This window comes from Pogona vitticeps, chromosome 2 (assembly GCF_051106095.1).
Source record: "Pogona vitticeps strain Pit_001003342236 chromosome 2, PviZW2.1, whole genome shotgun sequence".
Lineage (NCBI taxonomy): Eukaryota > Metazoa > Chordata > Lepidosauria > Squamata > Agamidae > Pogona > Pogona vitticeps.
The window spans coordinates 156,014,427-156,034,811 of record NC_135784.1 but is presented as its reverse complement, the minus strand read 5'-3'; the positions used below and the strand labels follow the sequence as shown (position 1 = coordinate 156,034,811).

The following is a 20,385-nucleotide window of genomic DNA, read 5'->3' as shown; positions in this document are numbered from 1 at the left end:
CCTATTGCCCATAAAAAGGCTGGACTTGCACATATCCCTCACAGGGGGTGAGACAGGGCAGAGAATGGAGCAGAAGGAAGGACGAAAAGAGTTGGAACAGGAAAGGAGGGAACATGTTATTGTGTGGATACTCAGTGAGGATTACATTCAAGGAAAAAATTAAAATGATATGGCGTCTTAGAATGTGTCGTTCTTGATCTATGGGGGAAATGGATTATCATTCCAACCCTACATCCATCAGTGGATGGTTTTGTTTTTATACTAACACCTACACTTCACCTAGAGCTGGGAAGACATAGGTTCAAGTTATTGGGTAGCCATGAATTTCTCTAGGTAAATATGGGCACGGCACACTCTGTCAGTCCAAAGAACTTTACAGAGTTGTTGTGAGAATAGCCCATGTACTGCCCTGAGCTCCCTGTTTGATGGTTGAGCCTGAAATGTGATCTAAAAATAAAATCATAAGCAGATCATTTAGTTTGTTATTGTGCACATGAATAATGCCAAAGCAACTGGCAAGAGCAGATGTGAACTAAAACATGTGTCTCTCCATTCCATAGCCCTATTAGATTTTTGTTTGTCAGTATATGAACCAACACCAAGAAATATACATACAGTATACATAGCTGCAACCACTGCCCATTTCCAAATTAAACAAGAAAACAATGTAATAATCACACATTATCCAGCAGGGGGAGTATCTTGCATATTATACTTTTCCTCAAAGTAAGAAACTCTTCACTACACTGTGTTCCCTGCACCTCAGGTATCTTTCAACCAGCCTTCAGGACCTCATGCTTGGAAGCACTCATCAATACTATCTAATAGAGCTATGGTTCCCAACTTTTTTTTAAGTCATGGCCCCATTTTATAATAGCCAAATAAGACCCCCTGTTGCCATATTTGCATTAAAAGGCATTTTTAATGGGGTCAAGTCATCTCTTTTCAGAAAGTAGAGGCTTCCCCCCCCCAAAGTGTTTCTCATACATACACATACACACTAACTTTTTAATTTCTATTTTTATTTATTGTTTTTTTTACATATCATGCTTGGACAGACTAACACAGCTATCTCTTCTACAACACTGACTTTAATATCCTGGTCTGAAAGGTCAAGGGAGAAATTATTTAACAGGGGCTGCAATGCATATAAGGTGACTAACATTCCCCTCAGGAAACACTTTTCACCCTCCTTGGCAGGTGAAATACCACGGGATTTGCTCTGCTAAATTCGAAGTATTTTTAACTGACCTCATGACACAAAAGCTGATTCAAATCAGTCCAGCTCTTTTTGCTCCCACAATAGCTTTGTTTTCCCTCTGCCACTGGCAGAGGGCTTCTACTTTTTCAAGCTGGAACAATTCAAACAGGCTTTTTCCCGTGTGGTTAGCTGCCATATATTCTTGTAAAGATGGGAGGCATGTCTATAGGTAGTGTTAAAGTGACGTAGGCAGTTGGGGCATGATGTTCAGGACTGGGGAAATACACCCTTGCATTCTTTCCTCTTCCTTGAGCATGCTCTGATTTTTAGAAAATTTTAAATAAGTTCTTACACATACTAGCACTAGATCACTCTATCACCTTATTGCTGGGTCCTCATATTTTGCCCCATAAAAGGATCTACAGAGGTGGGACCAGGGGAAGGAAGGATCAGCAGAGGCATGACCAGAGGAAGAAAGAAGTGGGGTTGTGGGCTGCAATGTAAATCACATCACATCTAGTATGAAATATGAGCTCCCGAATCGATCCACAGCCCTGTGTGAGCACTAACTACAATTTCAGATGTAATACAGGCTGTGAATCAAATCACAGCAGTGCTGAATTGATCCGATTTGGCTTTCCAATACAATCACATCCTAAATTCACCTTAAGAAACCCTATCCAAATCCAAATTATGATAAGGCCTATGCTAAGTATTACATGTTAGTTATTATGTACATTAGCTATCACTACAATATAGATCAAGAAATTATTTTCTTTTTACACGTTACCATAGAGATAAACTATTAGGTCTCAAGGTTCAATTACACATATCCACACATGATAATGATTGTATGTTAAATATACCAGTGTTTCGTTTTGCTGCTGTTGAAGGTCCCTGAAAAAGCTTGGAGAAATTACTCGAAACATAATACAGGCTGTGAATCAGCTCACAGCAAGTTACTGAATACCAGAATAATCAACCTTGCAACCACTTTGTGGTTTCTTTATGTGCTGTCCTGTCAATTCTGACTAATGACTACCCTAATGACCAGGCACAAAGCACTCTGAAGTGGTTTACCCTTCCCTTCTTCTGGGGGATCCCTGGAACTGTGCAGTTTCCCCATGGCTACACAAGCTGGCTCTACTTCTTAGGAGGCACAATTTGTTATAAGTACGGCTGATATATAATAATGTTAATCTCCTTAAAAGATTCAGTCTGACGACCCTAAAACTTAAAAGTTTGCTGTCTATAGCTGTGCCAGGAAAAAAAAATCCTGAACATATATAGACTGAAAGTGAGGCATCGCAAAGGTGCTAAAATTTCTTGGACAGTGAGGGCAAACATAATTCATGGACTCAGAAAATTCTGTGAGATTTCCTATTGAGAAGTCCTGTCTATGTCCTATTTTCATACTGTAGGTGGTGTTGCCACAGCAACTGTCATGACACATCACTCTGTCTTTGACATACATCATCATAAAAAAGGGAGAGAGCAAAAGAGAACAGATGGGTTTTTTTTAAAAAAAGTTTTTAACACACACACACACACACACACACACACACACACACTCTACAGGTATATAAAAATAGCTATTTGAGAACTGAACTAATTCAGATTGGACGTTTTAAAACAGTATACAGCATACTTCTCTTTCATACATTTTTGACTTTGCGTTGCTGAGGAAACAGTGTATTCAGTATTTAGAGGAAGATGCTCCTTGCTGCTGATTTATATGGTCCTTTGAAAGAATAAAATTCAGTGTACTGGTGTAACCCTAAGAGAAACTTGTGCTTCCATAATTCATAGGTGCATAAAAAAGGAAAGGAAAGAAAAGGCCTATTCATGTCCATACATTTCACATTATTCACAACCCACCCAACAGTACCCAAAGGGCAATGATTTAATTCACTTTCCTCCTTAAAAGAAAGCAACCAACCCCACAGGAGTTCTACTGAAGCCAGCCTTAAGATACAAGCTACACATCAAAGAGCTGTTTTATGCATGTTCAACCATGTACAAGCTGGGGGAGGACAAGTGCGTGTACCTTTCTTTAAAGTAGCAGGAGCATGTGGAAGAGAAATGGTGGATCTTTCCCTCTCTCATCCCTTTTCTTTCCACAGTTAGTTGCCCCAACAATTTTTCAATGTTCCTGGTGCCAACATCAGAAACAAAATGGATGGCGAAGGGAAGGAAAAATGGATGAGGAATGAGGGAAGAAAAAAAGGAGGGGTAGGCCCAGTGCCTCCGCTCCCACATACTGTACTCCTTTTACTTATACAATCTGAGGCGTGCATCCACACACCATTCTTTCTACTGGCTAATGTCCCCAGGACTGGCTGGGGACATTTTGCTCCCTTAGGCCTTAAGCCAAATGGAACTCAGCTGCAGTCAATCACCTGAAGTTGGCCATGTTATTTTGGCACCTGAGACAGAAAGTCCCAGAGACACCTCTCTCTCTCTTGGGGAGTAAAAGAATGCAACAGAAATAAACTGAATTGTCTCCTGCCCTTTAATGACATTCAAATGCAGGTGACTGGTGCAATTCCTTCCATCTACCTAACCGTAGGGCTGGTCAAGGGACAGAGAGCTGAAAAGAAACATTTGTCTAGCTTAGCCTTCAAACAATTATTTTGAAAGTGTTGCTCTAGAACAGTGGTTCCCAACCTTGGGTCCCCAGATGTTCTCGGACTAAAACTCCCAAAAGCCTTCACTACTGCCTGTGCTGGCCAGGATTTCTGGGAGTGGTAGTCCACGAATAACTGGGGACGTAAGGTTGGGAACCACTGCACTACAGGGAAAAAAAGTAAGGGAAACATAGTGTGAAGTCACTGGTATGATTCTTGGGAGAATTTCCCTCTTCCTGCCTATGCACAATGATGATTAAGAAGAATCTAACTTAACTTTGTAACCTGTCAGGCCCTGGTAGCCTGAATGGAGTAGTGAATACAATTGACTTGATGGTATATATCACTGGTTCTTAACCTTGGGTTACTCAGGAGTTTTGGACTGCAACTCCCAGAAGCCTTCACCACCAGCTGTCCTGACTGGGGTTTCTGGGAGTTGCAGTTCAAAAGCATCCGAGTAACAAAGGTTAAGAACCACTGGTATATATCAATTCATATCTCCTTTGTCCATTCAAACTACCATAACCTTCACCTTCAAACCACAAGAAGTTGGGAATGATTCAGGCGCATGTACCTACATTCACTCTGTAATGTATGACTTATCTGCTGGGATGAATCCCCTGCTTTGCTTTAACCAAGGGCTGGTCTCCACATGAAGCTAATGAAGCATCAGAACACAAGGGTGGTGTAATGGGCTGGTATCATTCAAGATTTGTAGGTGTGGGTGAGTCCACTTTGGAATGCTCCCTCTCATTAAGAACATCTTGTGCCTGGAAAGGAATATTTGCAAGATCTTCTAAACTTTTTATTTTCAGTTAATTTGAGATACAGGGGGAATTTTTATTTTAAAGGTGTTGAAAACGTGAGATCTGAAGTGCAACCCATTCCGTCGCCTTCGTATTCTAATGCTCATTCAGGTGCACATGAAGAGCAACCAGGCCTTAGGAGTGTGGTGTCTAAGGTGATGGGAGGTTAATACAAAAGAGCTCCATCTGTAGCATTTGATATGTTCCAGCTGTTTCACACATGTATATCACCACTTGATGGGGCAGTCATTGAATGCTGGAATACGTCAATCTGCCTCAGATCAGTTCTGACTAAACATAAGCAGAACCATCTGTTATCTCATACAAAGTGGGACAGGGGGTAGTTTTGGTCATCATCATATTTACAGTCTTCACACCTACAGATTATTTCTTGTCCAAAATCAACGATTAATATTCACCAAACACAAACTACTGAAAGGATTTTGAGGGAGATCTGCAGCTTTGGCCAATAGTGACCTCACAGCCAAGCCATCACCAGACACAGCTCAAGTTTACAACAAGTTTGAAGTCTGGCATGCCCATGTCCACGGCCAAGTATATTTATATCTCTTTCTCCTCTGAACTGCTTCCAGTCCCAACCTAAGGGAAGGGAATCCTGATATCTGAGACCCTTTCCGTTCTACTTTTAAGTGAATGAGTATCTTGTGAAGGCTGGGTCCAGTGGGAACAAATCTAAAAGGAGACAATGAATTTTACATATTCACATGACATTTTTCCTCCATTTGTATTTGTTTTAAGAGTAACCAGGATTGCAAATCCATAATATAGTAAATGTGCTATAGAATTTCCTGGAAAATAGAGAAATGGAAATACAGATTCAGTATAAGAACTGCTGGATAGCTCAGTGCTTTAGGTATCTGTCTGTGCAACTGGAGGTTGGGAGTTCAATTCCCTACTGTGTCCCTTGACAGGGTCTGAATTTGATGATATGGTTCTTTCCAGTGCTGCAATTCTAAGATTATAATCTTCTCCTCCTCCCTCACCAAATGCCCAGCACTTTGCATGGATTCTTCTGTTCTCTAATGGCCAAAGGATGGAAGTGGGATTTCTCCCTTTCTACAACCAAGGGCAAGCTATTATCTTGCTAATTTCAAGACCCATGAAGCAACTATTCAGAAGTAAGTGCAAGTCTTAAGTGAACTCCACTGAACTTTACAAATACACACTCACTCTTTTCCTATCCATTTGACTCACTTGCAAAAGTGCACCTCCGTATGACTACTTATAATTGGGTCTCATTTATATTATCTGGACACATGAAAGCAAGGAAAGAACTATGCCAAAACTGGTATCTCTTTTGTTCTACTCTGTCCTGGGCCTTCTCAGTTACTGGGTAACTCACAGGCCAAAAAAAAAAAAAAAAAAAAACCTGACTGGCTTTGAATACTACATATGTGCATTGGCTTGGTTTGGTCAGCAGCACTGTTCCTGTTGTCTCAGGCAGAAAAATGTATTCGGCTGCCCTTGCTCCTGTTCCTCCATGGCTACTCACAGACACTGACCATATGTTCAGTGTATGAAAAGGGGCAGAGACCGCACCTTCATATACTTAAGAGTGCTCAGATGAGGCCCAGGACAATTTTTATTTATTTATTTATTTATTTATTTATTTATTTATTTATTTATATCCCACCCATCTGGTCTATACGACCACTCTAGGCGGCTTTCACATGGTGAGGCTCCCTCATTGTTTGGAAGGAAGAGTAAAATATATTTTAATATAAAGAATGGGATGTAAAACATTCTTTCAGTCGCAGAATGCATGACAGTAAACTTCTATTTACCTTTACGCTTTAGGCCAAGGTGAACCCCCTCCCCTCTGAAGGCGAGGCCTGGGCCAAATGACCCTGCTGACCATGGAAAATCTAGTTTGTTATGTTAGTTGGCTTTTCTGGGTTACTGTTTTCTTTTTCTCTACAGTATGGAAACAAATGTTTTCATTTGAAGGCCTATAGGACTATTGATGAATTAGAAGAGGAAATAGTTAATTTTTTTCCCCTGAAGTGAAAATTAATCTCTGGGAGAAACACCATTCTTTTTTCTGCTCTGCTAGTTAATTGCTTAACAGGAACCTGTCTGATGAGTTTTAGCAGCTAGGAAGGATCATCTGAGGTCACCTATAGAGAAGGGCTAAATTGCTGATTACAAAAATGTCTTCTTTCTTGAACTATGAGGACTAGCATTTTGCTTGATTTTTAAAGTACACCTTAAATTCATTGGGCAAAATGTAATTGCTAGTCCAAACTAGAGCAGACTCTTTGAATCAACTGCTCAATAGCAAACCACACTTGTATAAATCCTGTTGACTTACTGGGTCTACTTTAGTTAGTCAGAGATAAACAAGCGCAAGCAATCTGTGATTTGCCCCATAGATCTGTTTTTAAGTTGTCCTGTAAAGGAAACATACAGAGCACCTCCAAGTGAAGTCTGACATATTTACCTAGGAGTACCTCCAAGTAAACTTGCAAAAGTTTCCACTGCCTAGAGATGCTTGATTGATATATTATACTAATGGACTGAACTGTGGATATTTTTAAAAATGAAACAGTACTGGAAAACAACTTTATATATGAAGTTAAGGCTATTAATTTCACCCTTCATCATTCAGAGAGTTGATAAATCATGGCCACGGAATCTTCTATGACCTGTGCAGATGCTGTAGACAAACTTGAAAATTTATATGCGACACTGCTCTTGTGAATAAATATTCTTCATGAGTTAAAAAACAAACAAAAGACAAACCAACAAAACCAAAAGCAAACTAAACAAGCTACCTGAAGGCATCATGTAAGTTTGTTCTGACACTTCTGTATTTAAACATGCTGTTTTTGAATACTCACACACAGAAAATGATATCCAGTACAGGTGAGATGGTCAGAAATGAAATAAAGAAAAGTGAAACTGAGACATACATAATACCAACTGATATTTTTTAAAATTCCATTTGATTTCTCTTTCAGGTAAGACTGAAGCTTGAAGTTTGTTTGAAGTTAATGGGCTTAGATCTGATTATGATTTAATTTCAAAACTGGATTAAAGTTTTGAAAGCAAATGAAGTCTACAGTATATTCTCTCCACTTCAAATATCTGGAGATGCGCAGATCGAGAAAGACAAGTATTACTAGGTATCACCAGAACTCTTAACATAGGCAGAAACACAAAAAATCTTTGAGGGGAAAAGAAAAAGGAAGGCCCCTTGCCCAAACAGCCCTGCGTAATGACTGTGCTTAGTGGGGGGATGATGGGGGGGGGACAAAAAGAATGCAAACAAGATGGGAAGCAGGATGGGATGAAGTATTGTGGAAAAAGATGAGGCTGACTGATGGGAGCTTTGAACACGGACACTCCACACTGCTTGGTTCTGTTGCAGGTCCCACTTGTTCAGCGTACTAAAGCTAATGTCAACAAGATCACGGGCAGGACTTTTGAATAATAGCTTCACTTAACCTAGTAACAACTTCTAAAAATACACATGGTCCTGGTTCACTCACTGAGCTGCCGAATTCTCTCAAAAATTTGTATACATTTTTAGCACATTTATTTCTCCATTCCACCCAATGATCACATTTCTCTCCCAGTTCCCACACTGATTTAAAGAGTGCGTATATGCATTTTTCCCAATGTATGCATTTATTCAGCTTCATTCTATGTATGCAAAAACTCCCTGTGAGCTTTATCAAAGTGTGAATTCTGAAGGTAAGGTGCCTTTCTTCTCAGAATACATCTCAAGAAGTGCAAAATCCTACTTTCATTATGACTGCTGAATTTTAAAAAAGCATTATTTTCCACCACTGTTCAAACACCATGGCCAACATTTGGTTTCAGTGTACAGGACAAGACTTCTAGATGATGATAAATGTTACAGCATTAAGCCACTACAGTGGACCCTCGACTTTCAGACGGCTCGACTTACAGACTTTCAAGTTACAGACTTCTCTGGCCACAAAATTTAGATTCGACTTGCAGCCGGAGAATCGACATACAGACCAGAAAAAAACCAAAATGGAACCAAAATGGAACAAAAACGGCCGGTTACGGCATTAATCGGTTTTCAATGCATTGTAGGTCAATGGAGACTCGACCTACAGACTTTTTGACCTGCAGCCACCGTTCCAATATGGATTAATTCCATAAGTAGAGGGTCCACAGTACTAGCGATGCCAGGTCTTGGATGAAGTTCAGTCTCCTCGTTTTAGGCACCAATCCTGACACCTTAGGAAACAGAAAGCTGCCCACCAACAACCCTGATCAGGTTTGGACAGCTTCATCCTCAACTATTGCTGTTCACCAGGAGATCCCCTGGATTAGATAAGTGTGAACAATGCACTTCCTTCCCACTGTGAACTGTAGCCTACACCCTGCAACAGATTCTGGGAAGGAAGCTCTTAGTGCCCTATTTCATCTGCCTTTTAATTTACCATTGCGTCCCTCTCCACCTTCTCTCTCTCTATGTGTCACAGGCATGTGATGTGACATCACAGGGCACATCCTTAGCTCTCAAGTTTTGATTCTGCTACCTCAGAGAATAGGATACTGCTCACCTGGCAACCCTAGTCAACACAGGAAAAAGGTCAGTGCTCCAGAATCTGAAGGAAATGAAAGAACACACGAAGCCAGGCAGGTCCCAGTGTTCAAAATATAATCTGGTTGTGACAGGTGAACATGGCTATTCATAGTATTTTACAGCTTCTGCGAAAGTTCACATTGCAAAAGCCAAAACTTAGAAATAATAATTAAGAAGCAACAAAGTTACCTGCCATGAGCTATGGAGCAATGTGGATGTAACACAGTTACATTTCAAAAAGCTAATAAAAACCTGAAAACATGTTTCTTGTTTGCTTCAGCAAAGTAATGTTTCATAGTTGCTCTGTCACATGTTATGAGGGGTTTAAAGGCATTTAAAGGCAATCACCACAGACACCACCTGCTGTGTGCTGAGTTGGGCAACCCAGTATGGCAATGTCTTAACTTGAGGCAAAAGTTACATCATTAGCGTTATGGCAGCATAAATACACAAGAGGATTTATTTCTGAGTTGAATTTTTTAAAAAATGATGCTTTCCCGTTAACAATTGTTAAAAAAAAACTCTTCCAAAAAATAACATGAAAACAAATGTAAAGAAACAAATGACACAATAAATTACTTCTTCAAATATCCAGATGGCAACAGAATACCCACCACTTTCACTAATAATAGAAACAAACAACTATTAAGAAGAAGCTGGCCAACCTTTGGACTGCAAGGAGAACAAACCTATCAGTTCTAAAGGAAATCAACCCTGAGTGCTCACTGGAAGGACAGATCCTGAAGCTGAGGCTCCAGTACTTTGGCCATCTCATGAGAAGAAAAGAGTCCTTGGAAAAAACCTTGATGTTAGGAAGGTGTGATGGCAAGAGGAGAAGGGGACGACCGAGGATGAGATGGCTGGACAGTGTCTGCGAAGCAACCAACATGAACCTGACACAACTCCGGGAGGCAGTAGAAGACAGAAGGGCCTGGCGTGCTCTGGTCCATGGGGTCACGAAGAGTCGGACACGACTAAACGACTAAACACACACACACACGGCCAACCTTTGATTCCTTTGCCACCAACCCAACATATTTTGAGGTGCTAAAATCAAGCCTAGGGTGGACAAGTCGCCCAGATAGCCGGGGTATGTATGTATGTATGTATGTATAAATAAATAAATAAATAAATAAATAAATAAATAAATAAATAAATAAATAAATAAATAAATAAATAAATAAATAAATAAATAAATAAATAAATAAATAAATAAATAAATAAATAAATAAATAAATGCTTTGATCCCATTGCATGAGCTGGGGTTTGAACAGAAACAACTTTGGAAGCAGATGAGATGCTTGCTGCCAGAAAGTCATAAAACTAGTTATTTCTGTTTTTCCTAAACAATGACTGGTGTTACTATGAGTAGTGCTGACTTACTTAGACTCAGGAACAATAAAAAAAATGCTAAAGCACACAGGAAGGGGAAGAGAGATGGACTAGATGTGCCATTGTTGATCTTCAAGCAAAGCTGCTTCCTTTCCTCCTTTGATTTGAGGTTTTTGATCTCAGGAATGGCAACATTAATATAACTAGGGACTGAACCAGAGAAAAACATGAATAAACAGCAATATACTTTAGAAACTGCTTGGAATCTCAACCTTTTAAGTCATTTTTGCCATCCAAAATTCCAAGTAATAAACTTTATAAAGCTACGAGCAAATGCAAAGTTTTATGGTTATGGAGTGATGCCTTAATTAAGCTGATCAAGAAAACACAAGAAAGCATGCAAGCTTTTAAGATCAGAGATCTGTTCTTCAGGCAACATATGGCGCAGGTAAAGGTAGGAGGGGTTAAGAAAGAAGGGAAGAGAGACTAGAACGTAAGGCGTTGTAGTCTGCAAGGTATCCTAAGCTAATCAAGTGTGATGGTTCACCACATCAGCTCCAAGATGCATGCATTTTAAGATCAATATGCCATGTTGAAGACTTGACGGAGCATCTCTTCCTAAGTTATCTGTGAAGATTCTCCGTCATCCAGGTGAGGTTATCTGAAAATTGACCCATGAAGTTCCTTCTTCTTTCTTCTTAGGTTGAAACATTTTGCTACTCATCCAGACTGAAGAAGCTACCTGGATGAGTAGCAAAACATTTCAGCCTCAGAAGAAAGAAGCCCAGTTGCCATGACTCAACTTCCAGACACTTCCTAAGATTTTCTACCTAGACCCCCGCGTTCATGCCAAGCTTCATTATGGCTACCCTCAAAGGGGGCCTAGAAAACCACAAAATCAGCCTTCTTGGTGGTTGATGTGGCATTGTGGAACTCACTGCCTATTGATGTTCACCAGCCCCTTCTCTCTTGGCCTTCAGAAAGCTGGTTAAAATGGAGCTCTATAAGGAGGAATTCAGGAACATCCCCAAACCATCTTATGTAACTGATTTCATTTAACTGTCACCACCTGGGGAATTAGATTATCTATATGGACTTGTTTTTGCTATTGTCCTGTTATGTTTATATCATATTTACTCTTGTTGACTTATTCAAACAAACAAACAAACAAACAAACAAACAAACAAACAAACAAACAAACAAACAAGTAAGTAAGTAAGTAAGTAAGTAAGTAAGTAAGTAAGTAAGTAAGTAAGTAAGTAAGTAAGTAAGTAAGTAAGTAAGTAAGTAAGTAAGTGTCGATGGGAAAGCAGAGAGTGATCCCAATAAAGGTTATCAGAGAACAACAACAACAATTGCTATTGCTCTTTGCTGTGCTGTCTGGGGATTCTGAGAACTGTAGTCCACAAAGATAACTTTGCCAAATTCTGAGGTTATCCCCCTGTTTTTATCACAACAGCGAAAGTGAAGAAGGATTAAGCTGAGAGGCATTGGCCGGCCAAGTTCAGTGATTCCTCTGGTTGCACATTATCAGTTGGTGCTTTTTAAAGGGAGAAAGGAAAGGGGGGAAAAAAAGAAAAGAAAAACACAACTGTACTAGATTACTATCCAAACAAATCCTGGCATGGGTGTCCTGCCAAATAGCAAATGTGTGACTGTGTGCTCCAAGCTGGAATAAAAGCTTGGCCGGCAGCCCGGCGCTTCACTGTATTTCGCTCAGCCAGCCCAAGTCTGGCAGAACACCGTGAACACACTCTGGCCCACGTGACAGAAGGGTCACTCAGGCTAAGCTGATCGCCTTGCACGGCTTCAATGTAATCTCTGCACTGAATATGCCTCAGGCATGGCTGGCAAAACGTGAAGAAGAGGGGAAGGAGAAGGGCAGAGGGCAGTGACTCTGAGAGAAGCTGCAGAGTCTTACAGAGCAAGAATGGAACGGGGCAACATCTGGACATTTGTTTCTTGTCTTGATACCAGTTTGCAGTAGCTTGGAAAAGTTGTTCCTTGCAAGCATCGCCACTAGGCATGGGGGTGGGGTTGGGGGGTGGGCTGGTTCTCAGAAACTTTTCTAAGTTCCAGTAGTTTGAGAAATAAACCCTCTGAGCTTCTCATGGAAGTTTAGCTCAACAACAAAGTCGATACGAAAGGGGTGCAAGTGCTTTTGGTCAATAGAAAGGCATTGACTAGAAGGCAGCCAGGAAAGAAATGATCTTGGTGTTGCAGTGGATGTTGTGGCTGCGGTTGCTACATGTCGTTAAGCTGTTTCTGACATGGGGCACCTTAGCAGGGCTCTCAAGATATGTAATACATCCAAGGAGCAGTTTATCATTGCCGCCGTCCAATCAGTTTTCATAGATATTCAGGGATTTGAACCCAGGGCTGCTGAGTCCTGATGTGACACTATCTGCTACACCACAGTGGCTCCCCTTATGGTGAACACTGTAAGGAAATGTCCACCCGGTGTGTGGCTGTTGTGGAAAAAGTGAATTACACATTGGAGGGCTATTAGCAAAAGGAAGCAAAGCAAAAATATGGACATATTTTGTCACTGTGCTTTTAAAAATAAGGGTGTTCTTGAATTGGAACAGGTCTACAAAAGGGTGTCTTCAACCATCATGGGACTGGAGCAATTCATCTCAGTTTAAGAAAAAGCCAATTGAACATGGCAAAACAGAAATGTGCTGAAAACAAAAAAGGAACAATTTTTTCCTTCCATCCCCTTGCCAGAACCCACTACTGAAACTGGAAGGTTGGAGATTCAGGACCAGTTGAACAGCCTGTGAGCCAGTCCTATTAGAAGCCTTAAGATATATGTCCAATGGTTCAGCTCCTTGTTGAAAATCAGTCTCATTTAGTTTAATGACACTTTCAATTAAAAGTGCAAAGATTCCATCCTTTTGTACTTTGGATGCTTAGAACATGTTCAGTCTAGGGATGAGAAGCTTTCACCCAGGCGTGTGTAAGAAGCATTTGTTTGATCACCTGGGGTGATTAAGGATAATTTCCAGGTGATCAGGTATTGTATGAAAATATTACTGTACTTTGATTCTGTCTTCAACCTCCCCGTGAGGCTCAACTTTGGCTATTAATGACCAACACAGATATGTGTGGGCTGGCATGCTAGTAACCCTTGATGGATTTTTTCCAAAGATGCCTCCACCCATATTCACTTACTAAGCAGATTTTTGGCGCTCCTTACTGTCTGTTCCTTGCCTTTGAGCAAACAACATAAATGGGCAAGGAACACACTCAACATGACCAAACTGGTATTGTGCCCAGTCCTTAAGATCAAGCTGAGCATCTCTGAATGAAGAATGTGCAAAGAATTCAGAACTCCTCGTCAATTAGAAGCCCGTTAATCACTTTCCCAAGCTACAGACCATAACATTGTAGGAGACAGTACAAAATAAACTGGCTACATAGCAGCCAATTTCTTATTTAAAACTAGAAAGTGCTAAACTGCCAAGGCACAATTTATAAAATTACAGTAAACAAACTACATTAAAGTCTGAAAAATAAGGTCAGTTTCTGAGTTGTTCCCAATGATGAGGTTAGCAAATATTTTTACAAATCTGTCTTCAAATAAAAAACAGACCAGTGTTCACAGATCAACGGATATATCTGGAAGATATTTCACTTTGGCCGTTCCCTTCTGTGACAAAGAGCAAATACAAACAAAATGAAGAAGCCCCTTGACTTAAAAACTGGCATAATAATGGAAGAGGAGATCTTACAGATCTCCCTCCAGAATTTCAGTAAACAATTACACTGAATCTTTTACATGTAAGGGTCAATCAGTGCCTGGCCAGATAGCTCAGTGGTCTAGGAGTGAGAAACTGGGCATTCAGTTTTCTCACTGTGTCTCCTAACAGTCAACCTGTGTGGCCGTAGGCAAACTGCATGTTCCAGAGCACCCCTAGTAGAGGGGAAAGGTGAACCACTTCTGGATATTCTCTACCTAGAAAACCCTGAAAACAGCTGCCATAAGTCAGAGTTGACTGGGTGGCACATGACTATTACTTTATGGCTCAATCAAACATTGGCTGAAATCCAGGAGTACTTTGCAGCTAGAGTAGGCACACAGAATCAATGGACCTTGCATAGCTGTTGACACACCAAATCCCCACGGATGCTATGCGCCCTCTCTAGTTGCAACTTACTACCTAAATTTCAGGCAGCATTTGTTTTTTTTTTCCCCCCATAGATACAGTGCACATGATCCCTTGGGGACAAACACAACCTGTGAACAAGATGGTTCTTGCAATCTGTTTGACTGCTTAAATCTGGCTGGCTTCAATTGGAGGATTGTTCCCATGATCTGTCGCTGCCTCATTCTCATGTTGTTGTTTTTTCAAGGCAAGAATGATCTCACAGACAGAGTATGGTTTGGGAAAATTACACACACACACACACCCGGTACAATTTCCCCTGCAGCACAGTGGCTGTTGATATTTTAGATTGGCAGCAAAATAGTACCCATAAGAACAGAAACACTTTGGGCTGAAAGTGTATGGTCTATCATGTTATCGTTTTGCATTTACAAAGTGGGTTGTGCAAAACAACATACCTAAGTAAGTAGGCATATAGTAGGAGAGAGGTGGAAAACAAGTCTCTAGTGGCTGATGGTGTGCTGACTGTTGCACACAAATGTAGCAATTGACAACTTGTGCATGGTCAGGGGTTACACATGATATGGTTAAATGTATGCCATGCAGCTCAGAGTTATTTTAAAAAAAATTTTTGCTTGCATGTAAGCAAGCAAAGGTCTGTGACAGATTGCTCCCACCTTGTATAACCATGCAATGTTCAAACCTCCCTTCCTGCCAGGTTTGCTACATAAATTACCAACATCACCATGAAGAGGATGAAAAGAAGAAGAAAAAATAGGGGTGTGGATCCTCACTTGCCTTGTTCTCCAGAAATGCCAAAACTTTTCTCCTCACCTGCAAGATGTGAGCTTTTCTGTCTAATCCTCAGCAAGAATGATTTCTCTGCAAATTGCCCAATTATGCATGGCAACAGAATAGCTACTGCCTTGTTACAGGGACATTTAACAAGTGTCAGCTCTGAATGGGTTGTTTGCATCTCTTTTTTTATTATTTCTAAATCAGTCCTCTCCTGATTGCTGCTTGTGTATTCTTAGATTCATAGACAGAAGAGGTAAAAGTTTTGCAGAGACATTCTGCATAAAATGTAGTATGTCTGTAGAAAAAAAAAGCTTTTCATCTTCTGTTTGCTGTAGAGAAAAGAACTGCAGGTGTTCTCGAAGGTTTTCATGGCCAGGATCTAATGGTTGTTGTGGGTTTTTCAGGCTCTTTGGCCATGTTCTTAAGGTTGTTCTTCCCCACAGAGTGCTACTCCTGTCCTCTGAAGATGCTGGCCACAGAGACTGGTGAAATGTTAGGAAGAACAACCTTCAGAACACGGCCAAAGAGCCCGAAAAACCCACAACAACCAACTCCTGCAGAGTTTAGTCAGTACAGTCAGTCTTGAGAAATTCAGCAAGAATCCTTCCCAACTAAAAGGAGAAAAATCCATATGTCACGTTCAAGCTACTGCCCACTAAATACTGTAGCCTTTTGTAAGACGTTATTTCTCAGCCTACCTGAGAAACACCACTTCACAGCATTCTGGTTAGAACATATACAGTAAAATGTGCACATTTTGGATTACAACTTGCAACATCTCCAAGCAACAAGGTAATTGGCCAGGAATCCTGGGAGTAATCTTAAAAAGCATTTTTTTCCCAAGTTCTGTCTCCAGGGCTCCAAGGGAAAGCTAAGGCGTTGGAACACCTTGGAGAAATGCCACACGATTGACTATGGAGCATCCTGAAGCTTTCCTGAGCCTAAGGTAAGAAATAAAATTAGATTTGAGGCAGATACAGAATCAAACTTTTATGGAGAGTGGGAGGGACTGACTTTTTTTTTGTTTCTAACTCACAAGGTTGCTATGGTGACCAAGTTTATGATCCACCCCAAATTAAGAAAGCTTACCGGCACTAGGAAGTAGGGGAGGAAGTGCCACATGCTTTACTGCAGTTTGTGTGGAATTCAATCAAATTCCTAGAACATGCCAAGACACCAATCTCTCCAATAAGCACAAAGTCTCCTGGACATAAACAGGCTAATAGCATTAACACATGATGACACCTCAAAAGAATAAGCTAGAAAATAGATATGAATTTTCTATATAGTTCAGCTATAAGAATAAAGTATTGTTGTTTTTTAAAGCCACAGTGAAGTCCCAATGAAACTTAAATTTCAGTAAAACTTTTGGTGATGGAATACCATTTATATGTCTGCATTTTACTTTTTTTAAAAGGAATGGTTGGAACAGTTTTTACCCCATGTTGTTAGTTGTGACACCTTTTTTTTTAAAGACAGGGAGTGTTTCTGTAAGTGATATTTCAGTGACATAGGCAGTAAGGGTGTGATGTTGGGCAACATGCCCCCACATTATTTCCTCCCTCCCAACTGTTCTGTGAATTTTTTAATTTAAAAAAAATCTTACATTTAAGAAATTAGCACTACATCACCCTATTATCTCATTGCTGGGTCCTTGTATTTACACCCCATGAAAGGATCTGCAGTGGTGGGACCAGAGGAGGAGAAGGGAAGAAGGGGGTTATGGGCTGTAATGGGAATTGCATTGCATCCAGTATGAACAATGAACTCCCGAATCAGTCCACAAACCCCATGTCAGCACCGCCTGCAATTTCAAATTTAATACAAGCTGTGGATCAAGTTGTAGCAAAGCCATATTGCTCCGATTTGGCTTTCCAGTATAGCCGCACCCTAAGTTCACCTTAAGGAACCCTATCCAAATCCACATTATGATAAGGTCTATGCTAAGTACAGTATTATATGTTAGTTATTATGTACATTATATATCTGATCTTGAAATTATTTCCTTTGTACACATTACCACAGAAATAAACTCTTGAGTCCCAAGATTCAGTTACACGCATATATGCACAATAATGACGGCATATTGAGTATACCAGTGTTTCGTGTTGCTATTGTTCAGGGTCCCTGGAAAAGCCCGGGAGAAATTACTTTTTAGATTACAACTCCCAAAATGCCCTGAACCCAACTACGAATCCGGAGATTTATAGTCCAAAAAAGGGAACAGTTTTGAAGTGCTGTGTCTAGGTCACCAAGGCAAACGTCTTGTTGAAACGCTGACACCTGTCCATGAAACCAGTGTCCACCCATGAGGTGATTTCAGGGCATACCTTAAAGACTATCCAGGGATACAGGCATCACTTCCCTTTTCCTACTACACTACCAAACTGGCTGCCATAGAGGGCAGGTACTGCAGAGCTTGCAAGACAGAGGGGGGGAAAAAACCATTGGAAAGTATCTTTCCTGCCCAGGAAGTCCAGGTGATCAGGAAGACCCAACTGTGGTTCACTTCCTCTTATTTAAACCCCAGGACCTCAGACTGTGCTTAAGCCTGAGCAGCAGGTCAGCACAAGGTCTATGGGAATGCCCGTTAATGGAGTCCAAGCCAATGCAGTCACAGAAGCGACACAAGAGTGGCTCAGCTTTTTAAGTTTGCCAACCACAGAGGACCTTGTCGTTAAACAAAAGGCACAATGACTATAGAGGAGGATTTCCACTAGTCCATTGCATGTCCAGCCCAACACAGCGCAACCATGCCATCTTAAACGCTTTTACAAACATATGCAATACTGATGCACTTGCCTTGCTCTCAAAGCAGCAGGGATGGAGACTCGAGCTGCGAAAATCATTGTCAAGTTGGACTTAAGTCGCACCGGTGACTCACCTTGAACTCAACTTCGTGTTTTTTTTTCCCAATGATCAGGACTTGACTTCTGACACTATATTCTTTGATTTCTATTTTTGTCTATTTGTAATGTTTTTAATAATTTAATTGTTGCTCCGATTGTAAACCGCCTAGAGTGGTCTAGTATGACCAGATAGGCGGGATAGAAATTAAATAAATAAATAAATAAATAAATAAATAAATAAATAAATAAATAAATAAATAAATAAATAAATAAATAAATAAATAAACAAACCCACCCACCTACCCACCCACCCCTTCCCTTTTTTCTGGGGGGGGGAGCTTGTTTTTAATAGGGACTTGGGCTCAGGACTTAAAGATTCAGGCTCACACTTGGTACCAAAGACTCTGACTTGGCCTTGGGACTTGCACCCGAGGACTTGCCAGCCTCCCTGTAAGGTATTCAATGAGTCAAGGGCACAGCCACATTTTTGAGGTTTTGCGCATCACGACTGCAAACAAGCAAGCTAGTGACCAGTAAGGCACACTTAGCTTGCTGGGGAACTCCACACCTCCCCCCACAAAGCTGGTAAATCATAATTGGAAAAAGTTCCCAGGTAAATACTGTATTGCCTTCATTTGCATGCCAGATTGCTCTTTTTATGAGTGCCTTGGGAGGATTTGATTGCTATGGGGAGGGGGGAAAAACATACCCAAACAATGTATTTAACCATCCTGGCAAAAGCTAAAGGAAGTCTGTCCTGGATTGTACGCGACACAGTATTATCCTGCAAGACCTTTGTGGCACTGAAGCTCAGGGCGAACACACCCATATTTACAGCACACTGTGTACTGTATGATGTCCTGTGCCAAGAAACTCCAACCTATCTACACGGGCGGAAAAACAAAGTCATACCAGGTTAATCCAATTCTTGAATTGCACAACTTCTATAAAACTGGAAGCAAAACAAACCTTTTTCACTCCTCCTCCCGGCTTTTTGCTCCTTTCTCCTCCCCCAACACAGTGGCCTCATTTTTCCCCCTGCTGTGTTCCTTATGGGTTTGCATTTCACTTCCAAAGAGTTGTGGTTTTTTTAAAGGCTATATCCTTCATACATTTTCTTTCTATTCCCAAAATGCTTTATTTTATTTTATTTTTTAAAAAAGGGAGAAAGCAGCTTAGGGAAGGTTGATGAATATGAAAGATGCCCAAGGTTATTTGGGCACATTTCTCCACTTGCGATAGGGGAACCGCTTTGATAAGATGAAAGGCTGAAGATAATAAAAGCCCAACTCTAAACTCGGGAGAGCTAGCTGCATAATTGTTTCCAGGAGGCACCAATCTACACAAGGAGTTTCCAAAACCTTTATTTCCCCCTTTACTCATATATAAAGGGAAACACACACATACATCGTACATGTATGTATTTGCCAGCTTCCCATTTAGAAATGGGAATGCTTAAGCATCTGCAAGTAAGAACATTATTAACTTTTGATTCCTTTAAAGCTTTTCTGTTGCCCACTAAGCTGTTCCAATGCCCCTGATTCTTTATAACCACAGAGAACTGTTCTAAAGTTGCTTGCATTCTGGTGGAATGTCATCTGGGAGGGGCATCTCACCTGGCCAGTGCAGAATGAAGCACTGCCGGCCCCTGCTCAGATAATGGGCCATCAGAGCCATCTCTACAGATGCCAACTGGTGCCTCATCTAAATTGGTAAGCCTCCCATTGATTTCCACTGGGAAACCAAAATGACTGCACTGATGTACATGGAAGTTGGAAAGATGGAAGACCCAAAAGATGAGTTTGAGCCTGCTAAATTTCAGACAGCTATCTTATACAGTAATAATCTTAGAACTGCAGAGCTGGAAGGTACCCTATAAATCATAAAATCCAGCCTTTTTTTAAGGAGGCGCAATGGGGAACTGAACTCCCAACCTCCGGTTCTGCAGCCAGATAACTAAATCACTGAGCTATCCAGTAGTCCTATCTTCATGAATCTGCGTAAGAGGCACCTTAAAGTTTGCCTTGTTTGCTTGCTTGCTTGCTTGCTTGCTTGCTTGCTTGCTTGCTTGCTTGCTT

At 40.8% G+C, this 20,385-nt stretch overlaps 1 protein-coding gene and 1 long non-coding RNA gene across 3 annotated transcripts in view; both read right to left on the bottom strand.

Moving 5' to 3' along the window:
• HLF (HLF transcription factor, PAR bZIP family member) overlaps positions 1-20,385 on the bottom strand; it is a 65,382-nt gene that overhangs the window by 21,028 nt on the left and 23,969 nt on the right. The gene's annotated exons all lie outside the window — the stretch shown is intronic.
• Positions 201-18,592, bottom strand: LOC144586630 (uncharacterized). Its single transcript, XR_013541553.1, has 2 exons — positions 10,227-18,592; positions 201-9,884 (listed from the first exon to the last, which is right to left on the bottom strand). It is a non-coding gene; the product is annotated as an uncharacterized LOC144586630 (long non-coding RNA).